The sequence below is a fragment of the Primulina eburnea genome, chromosome 4 (assembly GCF_022965805.1).
Source record: "Primulina eburnea isolate SZY01 chromosome 4, ASM2296580v1, whole genome shotgun sequence".
Classification (NCBI taxonomy): domain Eukaryota; kingdom Viridiplantae; phylum Streptophyta; class Magnoliopsida; order Lamiales; family Gesneriaceae; genus Primulina; species Primulina eburnea.
The window spans coordinates 24,883,632-24,900,211 of record NC_133104.1 but is presented as its reverse complement, the minus strand read 5'-3'; positions in this window follow the sequence as shown (position 1 = coordinate 24,900,211).

Sequence of the window (16,580 nt, the reverse complement as noted above, 5' to 3'; positions counted from 1 at the left end):
CCCGGTGTACGGTACGGTTTAAGCTTTATTGTGTTAATTGGGTTTTGTGATTAGATGATTATAGTTGTGTTTTGGGCTATAGTATTATTGGTTATTATTTATTTGAGGTGTTAGTTGGTGTTGATTGTTCGTTTCAGCGTTTCGAATCGATTTTTAGTTGTTTTGTTACTGTTCATTGCCGTGAGTAGAGTGCACCCGCGCTCTTAGATGAGTGCCCCCGCGGTGTACTATTCATGATTTTGGTTTTGGAGGGCCGTGGCATCACCGCACCCGCGGCAGTGCAAGGACCGCACCCGCGGTGAGACCGCACCCGTGGTAATTGTAGCACCGCACCCGCGGTGTTCGTGCATGGGATTTATTTTGGTTGCCGTGAGCTTAGCGCACCCGCGGTGCTTGTGGGACCGCACCCGCGGTGTAAGTATGGGCGAGTTTTTAAGTGACTTTTTGGGAGTTGTTGGCCATACCTACCTTATCTTCTTTCCTCCATTTCCGATTTTCTCTCTTTTGGCAAGGGTTTTCATCCATTTCAATTGCTTCCCACCTTTGATTCTTGGCTTTGTTTCGATTTCCGACTTGAGATCATCGTTCTCCGTGGTATAAGGAAGCTTAGGTAAGTTTTTGGTGCGATTCTAATGATGTTTCGAGTTAAGGGTTATTTTGGATTTGATGTTTTGATGGTTCTATGGATTATTTAGCATGGACTTTTGGATTTAGTCTTGATATTGGTGTTATTTATGGATTATTGTTGTAGGTGGTGTACCAAGAGTATAGTTGGAGGTGTTCTATTGGTTTGTAAGTGGAATTTCATCCTTTTTGCTCACATGATATTATATGTATTGTGTTTTAAAGGTTTCAAAGCGTTATTCCCTTCCATTGATCCATTGCTATGTATTCGTTTCATTGATTATCTATTGGAGGCATTGTATGTCTCACCATTGTTATAAAGGGAATACAAGATATATTATGAGATTGCGAAACGACGGCCTTAAATGCTATTGAGAATTCAAATGTTTTATTGGATTGATTAATCATAGCCATAGCATTGCATGCAATTAGATGATCATCGACCATAGGCTTTTATCCCCTCACAGTTATCGATTTATATCGATGGGATATTGGCAACCACAGTCACAGATACTATTGATATCAATCCAACCATAGAAAAGAGAAATACCATCGTTTTGCTATCTATTGCCATTGCTATTGCTACAGTTATTGCTACGTTATTCATGTTTCAGAGTCGATGGTATTTATGATTTAAAAGCCATGTTTTACAGTGTATACTATGTATCATTGCTATGTAAGAGTTCCACTTGCTGAGATTTATTCTCATTTCAGTTATTTTCATGTGATGCAGATAAGAGCGACGGACCGGGACGTTGACTGTGGATGGGGGTCATATGCATACGAAGATTGGAAGGATGATTATTTTGTACCATTTTGTAACATGATCATACTAATGATATTTTGTATTTTGTTATGTCATTGGAATGATCATGTTGTTATTTTGTAAACACTTTTATAAAATGTATTTTGAAACTCCTTCCATGTTTGAAAGAAAATTTTAAATTCCGCTGTATTTTAATTGTATCGGGTCAGGGTGTCACATTTAGTGGTATCAGAGCGGTGTTCTTCGGACCAATACATATGACTTCGTCTACTTTCAACTGTCCGGGTATGTTTTCTTGCATCTATCCATTGTTATATATATTGATTGGTGTCTTGTGAGCAATTGTAGAGTATGCCTCCTAAGCGTAAGGCGGCAGAGGGTGAGGATAGTTCTTCCTCGAGAGTTGTCGACGAGTTCGGCAAGTTGCTTAAGGAGCAGGCTAAGGTGCATAGCGATCAGATTCAACAGTTGCTCCGATTGCAAGGAGCAGGACAGGGTCGAGGCCAAGTGAGAGGTCAAGTTGCTCAGGCTGTTGGCACTGATGCCGTCTTTTCTTCTTTTAAGAGAATGGATCCACCAGAATTCGCAGGTAGCACCGATCCTCTAGTTGCTGTCGAGTGGGTCAAGGCGCTTGAAGCTATCTTCGATCATCTCCAGTATGAGGACAAAGACAGGATTAGCTGTGCAGTGTTCATGTTGGTTAAGGCTGCCCACATTTGGTGGAATGCTACGAAAGTTGGAGTTGATGTTGCGACACTGAAGTGGTCAGAGTTCACTGACTTGTTCTACGACAAGTATTTCCCCGACGCACTTCGAGCGAGGAAGGTTACGGAGTTCTTGGAACTTAGACAGGGGAGCTTGGATGTTGGCCAGTATATTCTGAAGTTCGAGGAGGGTTGCCTATTTGCTCCGTATATTGCTTCGAACGACAAGGACAAGGGCGCTCATTTCATTCGAGGCCTTAGAGCGGAGATTCGTCGTGATATCAACATGTCCAAAGCTGTTACTTTCAAGGAGATTGTGTCCAAGGCACTGTTGGCCGAGCAGGACGAGAAGGACATCGCCAGGGAGAGGCAAGAGAGGCACCAGGCCATTGCTCAGAGAGGCCAGGGTTCGAATCAGAGGGGCAGGGATCGTTTCAAGGGCAAGGGCAAGATGGAGCCGAGTTCCAGACCACCGCCAGTTCCATTTGATCCCGAGAAGCCACTGTGTCCAAAGTGTGGTAAGCATCATCGAGGAGAGTGCAGATTGGGCACTCATACTTGTTTTCGTTGTGGCGCGGCGGGTCACGTTGCTAGGAATTGCCCGAGGGGAGATAGCCAAGGGAAGGTGCAGGGTCGTATCTTTGCGATGACCAAGGAAGGTATTAATCGTGATTCTTCATTGATCTCTAGTACTATTTTGATTTCAGGCAGAGTAGCTACTACTTTGATTGATACTGGTGCTACTCATTCTTTTATGTCTGAATTATTTTTGAGATCTTTGGGTATAGTTCCTTCTGTTCTTCCCATTCAGCTTAATGTTGTTTTACCTTCGGGGGATGTCTTGTGCCCGACATCAATTGTCTTTGCGTGCCCTGTTCGTATTGAGGAGCGAGTTGTATTCGCTGATTTGATTGTTATCCCTATGGTTGCCTTCGATGTTATTCTTGGCATGGATTGGCTTTCGACTTACCGTGCAGTTATCGATTGTGTTGCTAAGAAGGTGACTTTTGCAGATGATGGCCAGGGAGGAGCGCTCGCCAGCACAGGTACTTCGCTGGTCCTTCCTTTTATTTCTTGCTTTGAGGCTGAGAGATTGTTGTGTAGAGGTTGCGATGGGTTTTTTGCTTCTATTGTGGATGTTGATAGGTTGATTAAGTTGAATGTAGATGATATTGATGTGGTGAGAGAGTTTGCTGATGTGTTTGAGGATGATGTTCCGGGTTTGCCGCCGGATAGAGATGTTGAGTTTGTGATCGATTTAGCTCCAGGTACGGTTCCTATTTCTAAGGCTCCGTACCGAATGGCCCCTACCGAGATGAAGGAGTTGAAGACTCAGTTGCAGGATCTTTTAGACAAGGGCTTTATTCGTCCGAGTTCTTCGCCTTGGGGAGCTCCGGTTCTATTTGCCAAGAAGAAGGATGGTTCTTTGCGACTGTGTATCGACTACAGGGAGCTTAACAAAGTAACTGTCAAGAACAAGTATCCGTTGCCTCGGATAGATGATTTGTTTGATCAGCTCCATGGTGCTACTGTGTTCTCGAAGATTGATCTTCGGTCTGGCTACTATCAGTTGAAGGTTAGGGAGTCTGATATCCCTAAGACAGCTTTCCGGACCAGGTACGGTCACTATGAGTTTCTTGTCATGTCTTTTGGTTTGACCAATGCCCCTTCAGTCTTCATGGATCTGATGAACCGTGTGTTCAAGCCTTATCTGGATAGCTTCGTTATTGTTTTCATCGACGATATCCTGATCTATTCCAAATCCAGAGAGCTTCATGCAGAGCATCTCAGAGTGGTGCTTCAGTTGTTGCGAGAGAAGAGGTTGTTTGCCAAGTTGAAGAAGTGTGAGTTTTGGCTAGATCAGATTTCTTTTCTAGGCCATGTGGTTTCGAGAGATGGCATTGCTGTTGATCCGTTGAAGATAGAGGCGATTCGGAGTTGGCCTATTCCTACCACTGTTTCTGAGGTACGCAGTTTCCTCGGTTTGGCGGGTTACTATCGTCGTTTCATTTCAGGTTTCTCCAAGATTGCCCTGCCATTGTCCAATCTGACGAGGAAGACTATGAAGTTCGAGTGGTCTATCGATTGCCAGAGTGCATTTCAGGAGTTGAAGGACAGATTGACGACAGCTCCTGTTCTTTCTTTGCCCAGTGGTTCAGAGGATTTTGTGGTCTATACCGATGCGTCGAAGAGAGGCCTTGGTGCAGTGTTGATGCAGCGAGGTAAGGTCATTGCCTATGCGTCTCGCCAGTTGAAGGATTATGAGAAGAATTATCCGACGCACGATTTGGAGCTTGCAGCTGTGGTTTTCGCCCTTAAGATTTGGAGACATTATCTGTATGGCGAAAAGTGTGAGATCTTCACAGACCACAAGAGTTTGAAGTATCTGTTCTCGCAGAAAGAGCTCAATATGCGACAGAGGAGGTGGTTAGAGCTTGTCAAGGATTACGATGTGACGATCAGTTATCACCCAGGGAAGGCGAATGTTGTGGCTGATGCTTTGAGCCGCAAGTCGAGTGCTTCATTGAGTTCTTTGATTCAGAGACCATTGTTGATGGATTTGCAGAGAGAGGAGATTGATCTGGTGATTCCAGGGACCATTGCTCGCTTTTCAGCGTTGGTCATTCGATCTACATTGACGGACAGGATCCGTAGAGAGCAGTCGACTGATGTTCAGTTGGCAGAGTTGAGAGCTAGAGCCGAGGCTAGAGGGAATTCAGAGTTTAGTCTGAATGGTGATGATTTGGTAACTTTCAGAGGCCGCATTTGTGTTCCTTCTGGCGACGATATTCGTAGAGACGTCTTGACAGAGGCTCATACCGCACCTTATTCGATTCATCCAGGCAGTACGAAGATGTATCAGGATCTTCGTCGACTCTACTGGTGGCCAGGTATGAAGAGAGATATTGCTTTGTTCATTTCTCAGTGCCTTACTTGTCAGCAGGTAAAGATTGAGCACCAGAGACCTGCTGGGACATTGCTTTCTTTGCCGATTCCTCAGTGGAAGTGGGAGCATATCACTATGGATTTCGTGACTGGTTTACCCAGGACGCAGAAGGGTTTCAATTCCATTTGGGTTATTGTTGATAGATTGACCAAGTCAGCGCACTTTCTCCCAGTCAAGACGACGTATTCGATGTCTCAGTATGCCGAGGATTACATTGCAGAGATTGTTAGACTTCATGGAGTTCCTGTGTCGATCGTGTCTGATCGTGACCCTAGATTTACCTCAGAGTTTTGGAAGAGTTTGCACAGAGCTATGGGTTCTCGATTAGCTTTCAGTACAGCTTATCATCCTCAGAGCGACGGTCAGTCGGAGAGAGTCATTCAGATTCTGGAGGATATGCTCAGAGCTTGTACTATTGACTATTCTGGTAGCTGGGATTCCAAGTTGCCTCTTGTGGAATTCACGTACAACAATAGCTACCAGGCGACGATTGGCATGGCACCGTATGAGGCACTTTATGGCAGGAAGTGCAGATCTCCTTTGTTTTGGGATGAGGTTGGAGAGAGGAAGATGTTGGGTCCCGAGTTGGTCCAACAGACTGCCGATGTTGTTGCAGTTATAAGAGAGAGGATGAAGACTGCTCAGTCCAGACAGAAGAGCTATGCAGACGTTCGTCGTAGACATTTGCAGTTCGAGGTTGGCGATCATGTTTTTCTGAAGATAGCACCTCTCAAGGGTGTGATGCGATTTGGCAAGAAGGGCAAGTTGAGCCCTAGATTCATTGGTCCATTCGAGATATTGGACAGAGTGGGTGACCGAGCCTACAGATTAGCCCTACCGCCCGATCTTGACAGAGTCCATAATGTGTTTCACGTATCGATGCTCAGGAAGTATATTGCAGATCCTTCCCATGTTCTTCGCCATGAGCCATTGGACTTGACGCCGAGTCTGACTTACCATGAGATTCCGATTCAGATTCTGGATCGCACAGTTAGAGTTCTGAGGAACAAAGAGATCGGCATCGTTAAAGTCCTTTGGAGGAACCATTTGATTGAGGAGGCTACGTGGGAACCAGAGATTGAGATGAGAGAGAGGTATCCTGAGTTGTTCGTGCCGTGACGTCAATTTCGAGGACGAAATTCCTCTAAGGAGGGGAGATTGTAATAGCCGAGCCCGGTGTACGGTACGGTTTAAGCTTTATTGTGTTAATTGGGTTTTGTGATTAGATGATTATAGTTGTGTTTTGGGCTATAGTATTATTGGTTATTATTTATTTGAGGTGTTAGTTGGTGTTGATTGTTCGTTTCAGCGTTTCGAATCGATTTTTAGTTGTTTTGTTACTGTTCATTGCCGTGAGTAGAGTGCACCCGCGCTCTTAGATGAGTGCCCCCGCGGTGTACTATTCATGATTTTGGTTTTGGAGGGCCGTGGCATCACCGCACCCGCGGCAGTGCAAGGACCGCACCCGCGGTGAGACCGCACCCGCGGTAATTGTAGCACCGCACCCGCGGTGTTCGTGCATGGGATTTATTTTGGTTGCCGTGAGCTTAGCGCACCCGCGGTGCTTGTGGGACCGCACCCGCGGTGTAAGTATGGGCGAGTTTTTAAGTGACTTTTTGGGAGTTGTTGGCCATACCTACCTTATCTTCTTTCCTCCATTTCCGATTTTCTCTCTTTTGGCAAGGGTTTTCATCCATTTCAATTGCTTCCCACCTTTGATTCTTGGCTTTGTTTCGATTTCCGACTTGAGATCATCGTTCTCCGTGGTATAAGGAAGCTTAGGTAAGTTTTTGGTGCTATTCTAATGAGGTTTCGAGTTAAGGGTTATTTTGGATTTGATGTTTTGATGGTTCTATGGATTATTTAGCATGGACTTTTGGATTTAGTCTTGATATTGGTGTTATTTATGGATTATTGTTGTAGGTGGTGTACCAAGAGTATAGTTGGAGGTGTTCTATTGGTTTGTAAGTGGAATTTCATCCTTTTTGCTCACATGATATTATATGTATTGTGTTTTAAAGGTTTCAAAGCGTTATTCCCTTCCATTGATCCATTGCTATGTATTCGTTTCATTGATTATCTATTGGAGGCATTGTATGTCTCACCATTGTTATAAAGGGAATACAAGATATATTATGAGATTGCGAAACGACGGCCTTAAATGCTATTGAGAATTCAAATGTTTTATTGGATTGATTAATCATAGCCATAGCATTGCATGCAATTAGATGATCATCGACCATAGGCTTTTATCCCCTCACAGTTATCGATTTATATCGATGGGATATTGGCAACCACAGTCACAGATACTATTGATATCAATCCAACCATAGAAAAGAGAAATACCATCGTTTTGCTATCTATTGCCATTGCTATTGCTACAGTTATTGCTACGTTATTCATGTTTCAGAGTCGATGGTATTTATGATTTAAAAGCCATGTTTTACAGTGTATACTATGTATCATTGCTATGTAAGAGTTCCACTTGCTGAGATTTATTCTCATTTCAGTTATTTTCATGTGATGCAGATAAGAGCGACGGACCGGGACGTTGACTGTGGATGGGGGTCATATGCATACGAAGATTGGAAGGATGATTATTTTGTACCATTTTGTAACATGATCACACTAATGATATTTTGTATTTTGTTATGTCATTGGAATGATCATGTTGTTATTTTGTAAACACTTTTATAAAATGTATTTTGAAACTCCTTCCATGTTTGAAAGAAAATTTTAAATTCCGCTGTATTTTAATTGTATCGGGTCAGGGTGTCACACGGGATACCTAGATAAAAGTCGAGTCAAGATTAAGAATCAAAGAGTTTGATTTACAGTTTATATCGATTCATGTTTATCAGATTATGATACATGTTGTTAGATAAATGTTTTTACTTTTGTATATTCTTATATGAAATGCATGTATATATTTTTTATACTGAGAATTATATTCTCACCGGAGTTATCCGACTGTTGTTGTGTTTGTAGGTGTGCATGACAACGGGTGGGACATGTTCAGGGTCGAGAAGAGGATGGGAGATCAAGATTAGAGTGGAGATCCGGGCCTAGAAGTAGAGCTGGTTGTTCAATACTTGAGATAGTTAATGAACAATAGTTTGTTACGATTGTATTGTGACAAGGTTTGTATGTTGGATCAGGTTGTAGATATCGCACTTGATCTTGTAGATTAAATAAGAGGGATTATCACATGTTGTAACAACTTGTACATTTATGTATTTTAAAAAAAAAATTGACCCAGTTTATTTAATTGATCAATATAATCTCAAAGATGATTTAAGAAATGAATTAGCGTCCGGGTCCCCATAGATAGGCAAGATCCCCAACTCGATCAAGGATCTCGTATGGACCAACATATCGAGGAGACAATTTCCCTCGCATGCCAAATCGAACAGTGCCTCTAAAATGAGATATTTTCAAAAATACTTTATGACCTTTCTGGAATTCTAAGGGTCGTCTTTGTTTATTTGCATAACTCGTTTGACGATCCTGAGCAGCTTTCACCCGCTGTCGAATCAACTGAACCTTATCATTCATTTCCTGTATCATTTCAGGTCCAGTCAATTGTCTTTCACTTTCATCCCAGAATAACGGTGATCTACATCGTCTCCAGTATAAGGCTTCAAAAGGTGTCGTATCAATGCTCGTTTGGAAGCAATTGTTATGAGAAAATTCAACCAATGGTAAAACATCTTTCCTTCACATTCTGAAATTCATCACAATCGCACGTAGCATATCCTCTAACGTTTGAATTGTACGCTCAGTCTGGCCATAAGTTTGAGGATGATAAGAAGTACTCATAGCCAAACGCGTACCCATAGCTTCTTGGAAACTACCCCAGAATTTTAAAGCAAATCTGGGATCACGATCTGATACAATCGAGACTAGCACACCGTGCAGTCTCACAATATTCTCGATGTATAAATGGGCCATTCTGTTATAAGGATAAGTCCGCTCATACGGAATGAAATGTGCAGATTTCGAAAGCCGGTCAATAATAACCCAAATATCATCGCAGCCCTTAGGCGAACGAGGTAAATGAGTCACAAAATCCATAGCAATATGTTCTCAATTCCATTTTTGGATTTCGAGACTATGGAGTAATCCTCCAGGTTTCATTCTCTCGGCTTTCAGTTGCTGGCATACAAGGCATTTTGAAATAAATTCAGCGATGTCCTTCTTCCTATGTCTCCACTAGAATTGAAGTCTCAATGTCAAATACATCTTTCGACCTCCAGGGTGAATACTGTATTTACAACAATGTGCTTCATGAAGAATGACATATTACAAATCAAAATCATCAGGAACTACCAGCCGACCATTAAGTCGTAAAGAACCATCATAAGAAATCTGAAATCCAGACTGATGTCCCACAGATGCAAGTTCTTTCGACTTTTGGATCTGAGCATAACTTCGTTGGGCCTTTCGAATTTTAGATATCAAATTCGGCTCAATTTGTAATGCTGAGCAGTGACATAATTCCAATTAGATTAAAAAGTCCAACCAGAAGCACATATATCCTCGTGTACATTGGCGACACAAACAGAAGCTAAAACAAAATCATGCACCTTATGACTAAGGGAATCCGCAGTAACAATCACCGATCCAGGGTGATACTGAATCTCACAATCAAAGTCCTTCAGGAGATCCATCCACCTGCGTTGCCTCATATTCAAATCAGATTGACAAAAGATATATTTCAAACCATAAGAGTCTGAATAGATAACAAACTTTTCTCCATACAAGTAATGACAGCAAATCTTCAAAGCAAACACAATGGCGGCCAATTCAAGATTATGAACAGGATAACGAGTTTCATGAGATTTCAATTGACGAGACGCATAAGAAATCCCCTTGCATGTTGCATCAGAACACAACCTAAACCTTTACCAGATGCATCTGTACACACTACAAATCCTCCGGTACCTGATGGAATAGTAAGCACAAGTGTTGTGGTCAATCTCGTCTTCAATTCTAGAAAACTAGCTTCACATTCATCTAACCAAATGAATCTCTGATTCTTCTGTGTCAGTTGAGTAATATTGTTGGAAACTAAATTCTGGAGTTTGACAAAAACATAAATCAATCGATTAAATCATCTAATACGCGAAAGCAAATTCGGCAGCTGATTCGGCAGCTGGACTTATCAACTGAAATCAGTTAACACAAACTGATCAGTTGAGAACTGATCAGTTAAAACATTCAGCCGAAAACATTAAAATCTCTCAACTGAAGATACCTCGGGAAAGATCATATCAGCAACTGAATATGGAAAGTCGCACCTCGATCACTACAACATAGAACAATGTGTTTCGGCTATTGCATTTAAGACGCGGTATCACAATCAATGAAGAGAACATTGCCCAAAGGAATATTGAAGAAGCAATCAACGGATACATAAATTCAAAGTTACCGTTGAAAGACAAGTCTATAAATATGACAAAAGAGCAGTTGAAGAACAACAACGATCTATCAATTTCAAACTTGCTATTACTCTGTCAAAATCTCAGTTCACTCTTATTAGACTTATTCGTAGCAATCAAGGCTACAAGTTGAGCAAACTAGCACTCTGTAATATTGATAATTCAACAAGTGCTAAAGTTCAGTTATTTACAGAGATCATTGTATTATACTAAGAGTTTCAGTTTAGGCAATAGATAAGTCCTAACTGAAGTGGTTCTGTACAAGTGTTGTACTCGATCAAAGTCTTTTAGTGAATATCCTATCCTTGAGATAGAAGGGGTGACGTAGGAGTTATTCAAATCTCCGAACATCCAGAAACATATTGTGTTGTCTTTACTGCAGCCTTTCATTTTCAGTTAGATATTCTATCTTTCAATCAGTTTATTTTCCGCAACTGCTTATTCAGTTTAACTGATTGTTATTGACCGACGGGATATTTAGTTCAGTTTGTAATAAAACTGAACTATCTTTTTCAAAGAACTTTTAAATTATAGAAGTGTTTATTCAACCCCCCCCTTCTAAACACTCCTTAGTCAATAACCGATCCTATCAAGTGGTATCAGAGCAAGGCATATCCTATCAAAGACTATCTATACTCAATCTGATCACTATGTCCTCATTCAATAAGATTCTTATGTTCTCCAGAGAAGATTTCGATGATTGGAAAATAAGAATGCAGGCTCATCTAGCTGCACAAGACGATGACATGTGGTACGTTATAACCGACGGACCCATGAAGATTTTGAAAGCAAACACAGCTGTTGCTATTACTGAAGGGGCACCTCACCGAATTGAAAAGCCCAGAGATGAGTGGACTACTGAGGAAAAGAGAAAGGAAAATCTAGAAATGTTGCAAAAGACATATTGTATAAGACACTGGACAAAGTAACGTTCAGTAAAATCAAAATGTACAAAACCGCCAAAGAAATTTGGGAGAAGTTAATTCAACTTTGCGATGGCAATGAACAAACCAAGGAAAACAAACTTTCAGTTGCTGTGCAGAAGTTCGACAACATCAGAATGAAGATTGGAGAAACAATGCACGAATATGATGAAAGAACCAGCTGTATCATCAACGAACTAAATGCACTTGGAAAAGTGTATACAAATAAAGAAGTAGCGTTGAAAGTAATCAGAGGACTTCCCAAAGAATGGGATGTCAAAACTATGGCAATGAGGGAATCAAAAGATCTGAACAAAGTTGAACTTCATGATTTATTTGCTGACCTGAAAGCATATGAGTTTGAACTTCAAACTCGAGAAGGGGAACCATCTACCCCAGCAGCAACTACTGCCTTGACTGCTGTTAGAAGTGAACCAACTGGTTCAGTTGAGAAAGCTGCTGATCAACTGAGCAATGATGCTATGTCACTATTCATTAAGAAATTTGGAAGATTCATGAGGAAAAATCAAGGAAATTTTCAGAAGAATTATCAAAGAAACAACTCTAGAGAAGAGTCTAATGTATGTTACAATTGTGGCAAATCTGGTCACTTTATTGCTAACTGTCTCAAGCCGAAAAAGGACAATCAAGTCTCAACTGAAAGAAAGAAGAAAGTGTATGAGCATAAGAAGAGATCTAAGGACGACAAGAAGCCTTACAGAAAGAAACATGAATTACTCCTAGCTGAAGATAGCAAAGCCAAATGGGCAGAAACTGACAGCGAAGAGTCAGAACCAGAAAGTTCTTACAGTTCTAGTGAGGATGAAGAAGAAGTAAAATGTCTGATGGCTGATAACATAGAAGATCAATCAAACTATCAGCAGGTATTTGATTTTAGTTCAACTGATTTTACAAGAGAAGAACTCATATCAACTCTTCATGACATGGTCAGTGAGTATCAAATGCTTGCCTTATCATTTGAAAAAATCAGAGCAAAGCAAGATGATCCCAAAGACAATAAGACAAAAACTGATGAATCAGTTGATATGTTGAGTCTGAAAAGGGAGATTGCTGAACTCAGAAATGAAAGAAGCAGGGATCAATTAATGATTCAAAAATTGTTGCTTGAAAATTCAAAGCACAATGAGCTTATTCAGGCTTGGAACAAATCATCTAAAGATTTAACTAATATACAGAATTCTCAGAAATCAGTTAAAGATAAAACTGGTTTAGGATTCTGTAGTAAAGATGATTCGTCTTCCCAAGATACTCAACCAAAACTGAATATGAACAAAGGGAAATATATTCACTTAGTAAAATCAGTTATGGTACAAGAACAAGCAGAGTCGAGTAAACTGATTGTACAGCCATCTCAGAATATGAATAAAGGAAAGAGATGTAGGATTGGGTATAATCCAAAAAGTAAGACTGACTCATGGAGTCAGCAACTAAAAACTCTTAGCAGAAAATATTCAAATGGCTACTCAAACTACTACAACAGTAAGCCAGTTCAGAAAAGATATCGGTTGAACAATCAGTTGAAAAAGGGCAAAATACATGTTGTATCATCCACACACCATACACCAAGCACAAACAGACAAGGAAGGATCATATGGAATACAGCAACAGGACGGTCAGTTAGACTGATTCAAGTCTGGATTCCTAAAGGACTAATCAACTTTGGACCCAAATAAAAAAAAAGGGGTACCAAAATCTTATTTTGTGTTTAATTGCAGAAAATAGGTACAAGCATTGGATCAATATGGTATTTGGACAGTGGATGTTCATGACATATGACAGGAGATTCAAATTTATTATCTCAACTGGTCAAATACACTGGTCCAAACATCAGTTTTGGGGATAACTCCAATGGTAAAACTGTGGGTAAGGGTAAGCTTATCCATGGTAACTTCACCATTAATGATGTTTTATTAGTCGAGAATCTCAAGAATAATCTGATAAGTATTAGTCAGTTATGCGATAATGGATTCTCAGTTCAGTTTGACAAACACTCATGTTCAGTCAAAAACTCAACTGAAGAGATTATTCTAACTGGCAAAAGGTGTGGAAACACTTACAAAGTCAGCTGGAATGATCAACCTTATACACCAGTATGCTTTATTGCATCTAAATCATCTCAAAACTGGTTGTGGCATAAAAGGTTAAATCATTTAAATTTTAAATCCCTTGCCTATCTGAGTAAGCATGAACTTGTAACTGGTTTGCCCAAAATAAATTTTTCAAAAGAAAAACTTTGCTCAGCATGTCAGTATGGAAAACAAGTACGATCCTCTTTCAAAAACAAAGGATGTAAATCTTCTTCCCGATGCTTAGAATTATTGCACATGGATCTCTTTGGTCCAATACCAGTCATGAGTTTAGGGGGAATGAAATACACCTTGGTGGTCGTAGATGACTTTTCAAGATTTACTTGGGTTATATTTCTCAAATCCAAAGACCATACGACTGCACAACTGATTAAACTCTTCAAAAGAATTTTAAATGAAAAATCAGTTGGAATTGATCGAATCAGATCTGATCGAGGAACTGAATTCATCAATCAAACACTTTCAAGCTTTTTAGAAAATACTGGAATCAAGCATGAGCTCTCAGCAGCAAGAACACCTCAGCAAAACGGTGTAGCTGAGAGAAGAAATCGGACTCTTAAAGAAGCTGCTAGAACAATGCTTGCTGATTCTGGTATTTCTCAAAGATTTTGGGCAGAAGCAGTAAACACTGCATGCTATACTCAGAACAGATCGATGATTAATAAGAACCACATGAAAACACCATATGAGATCTGGCATGGAAGAAAAAGCATAATCACTTACTTCAAAATATTTGGCTGTAAATGCTTCATTCATGATAATGGTAAAAATTATTTAAAGGCTTTTGATGCAAGATCTGCAGAAGGAATTTTCCTTGGATATTCATCAGTTAGCATAGCTTACAGAGTATTTAATAAGAAAACCTTAAATGTTGAAGAATCTGCACATGTTGATTTTGATGAAACGACACTAATTGATAAGCCAACTGATCAAGTTGAGCTAGCTGATCAATTTACAGATATCAGTCTGGAAGATGATGACTCAGACGAAAGTCGTAATAATCAAAATATCCTTCATACATCTGAACCTGAGATATTGGATCAACCAGCTGAATTAGAAGCAAATCTTGACAATCATTTAGTGGAGCAAACTAATGTGAATCAGTTAACAACTGAATTAGCTCCAACTGAAACTGAGAACATTCAGTTACCTAACGAAGAATTTGCTGACAGTGTAGCAACAAATGCTGAACTTAGATGGAAGAAATCACACCCTCCAGAACTGGTAATAGGTAACCCATCTGATCCAGTAAGAACAAGAAATCAGATGTTCAATCTATTTACTCATTCAGCTTTTGTATCTCAATTAGAACCAACAAAAACTGACGAAGCTCTTGCTGATCCAAATTGGATTAATGCAATGCAAGAAGAGCTAAATCAGTTCGTTCATAACAATGTCTGGAACTTAGTTCCAAGACCAGCTTTTAAAACTGTTATAGGAACAAAATGGGTGTACAGAAACAAACTGAATGAAGATGGTTCAGTTGTGCGCAACAAAGCAAGGCTAGTGGCACAAGGATATAGACAAGAAGAAGGAATTGATTATGATGAAACATATGCACCAGTTGCAAGACTGGAGGCAATCAGAATATTTCTTGCCTATGCATCCTTCAAGAACTTTAAAGTCTATCAAATGGATGTGAAAAGTGCATTCCTAAATGGCCAATTGCAGGAAGAAGTCTACGTTGAACAACCTCCAGGTTTTGTCGATTATAACTATCCTGATCATGTCTATTATTTGAACAAAGCGTTATATGGTCTCAAACAAGCTCCAAGAGCTTGGTATGAAACCCTTTCAAAATTCCTAACTGATCATGATTTTTCTGTTGGATCAGTTGATAAGACTTTGTTTAAATTTTCGAAAAATGATCATATCTTACTTGTTCAAATTTACGTTGATGACATTATTTTTGGGTCAACTAACCCCAAATTGTGCAAGAAATTTTCCAAGTTGATGCAGGATAAGTTCGAGATGAAAATGATGGGTGAGCTGACATTCTTTCTTAGTTTACAAGTGAAGCAACTGGATTCAGGAACATTTATCAGTCAAACCTAATATACCAAGGAATTGCTGAAGAAATTTGGCATGGAATCTTGTTCAGCAGCAAGCACTCCAATGAGCTCATCAGTTAAATTAGACACTGATCAAGGGGGAATATCAGTTGATACGACACTATACAGAGGTTTAATAGGTTCATTATTGTACCTAACTGCTAGTCGCCCTGATATTATGTTTGCTGTATGCATATGTGCAAGATTTCAAGCTAATCCTAAGCAATCACACTTTTCTGCTGCCAAACGTATCTTGAAATATCTTAAAGGCACGGAAAATGTTGGATTATGGTACTCTAAAGAATCATCTTTCAATTTAGTTGGCTATTCAGATGCAGATTATGCAGGATGCAAGCTTGATCGGAAAAGTACAAGTGGATCATGTCAGTTTCTTGGAGACAGACTGATCTCTTGGTTTAGTAAAAAGCAAACATCCATAGCAACTTCCACAACTGAAGCAGAATATCTTGCTGCTGGAAGCTGCTGTGCCCAATTACTTTGGATTCAGCAACAATTGAAAGATTATGATGTTGATGCAAAGGAATCACCAATATTCTGTGACAACACGAGTACAATTGCTATTACATACAATCCAGTTCTTCACTCCAGGACTAAGCATATAGATGTCAGACATCATTTCATCAGAGATCATGCACTGAAGAAGAACGTCAGATTAGAATACGTCTCAACGGAACAACAAGCAGCAGACATCTTCACAAAACCATTACCAGAGGCTAAGTTTTCTTATTTCCGAAATATTCTTGGTTTAATTGATCTATCTTAAGATATTATTAGTAATATAATTTCACTAACCAAAAAAAAAAAAAAATAAGAACACAACAAATTGAAAATAATATTTCACTAAGAATACCAACGTTCCCAATGTACAGAAGAAATCATAGATCCAACTGTATCTAGCCATGTCCTAACCCAATCATTTAACTCATAAATTCGAACTCCAGCAAATGCCCTTAACTTTGAGATCTTATCAACAACATGCCACTCCTTCCATAGCA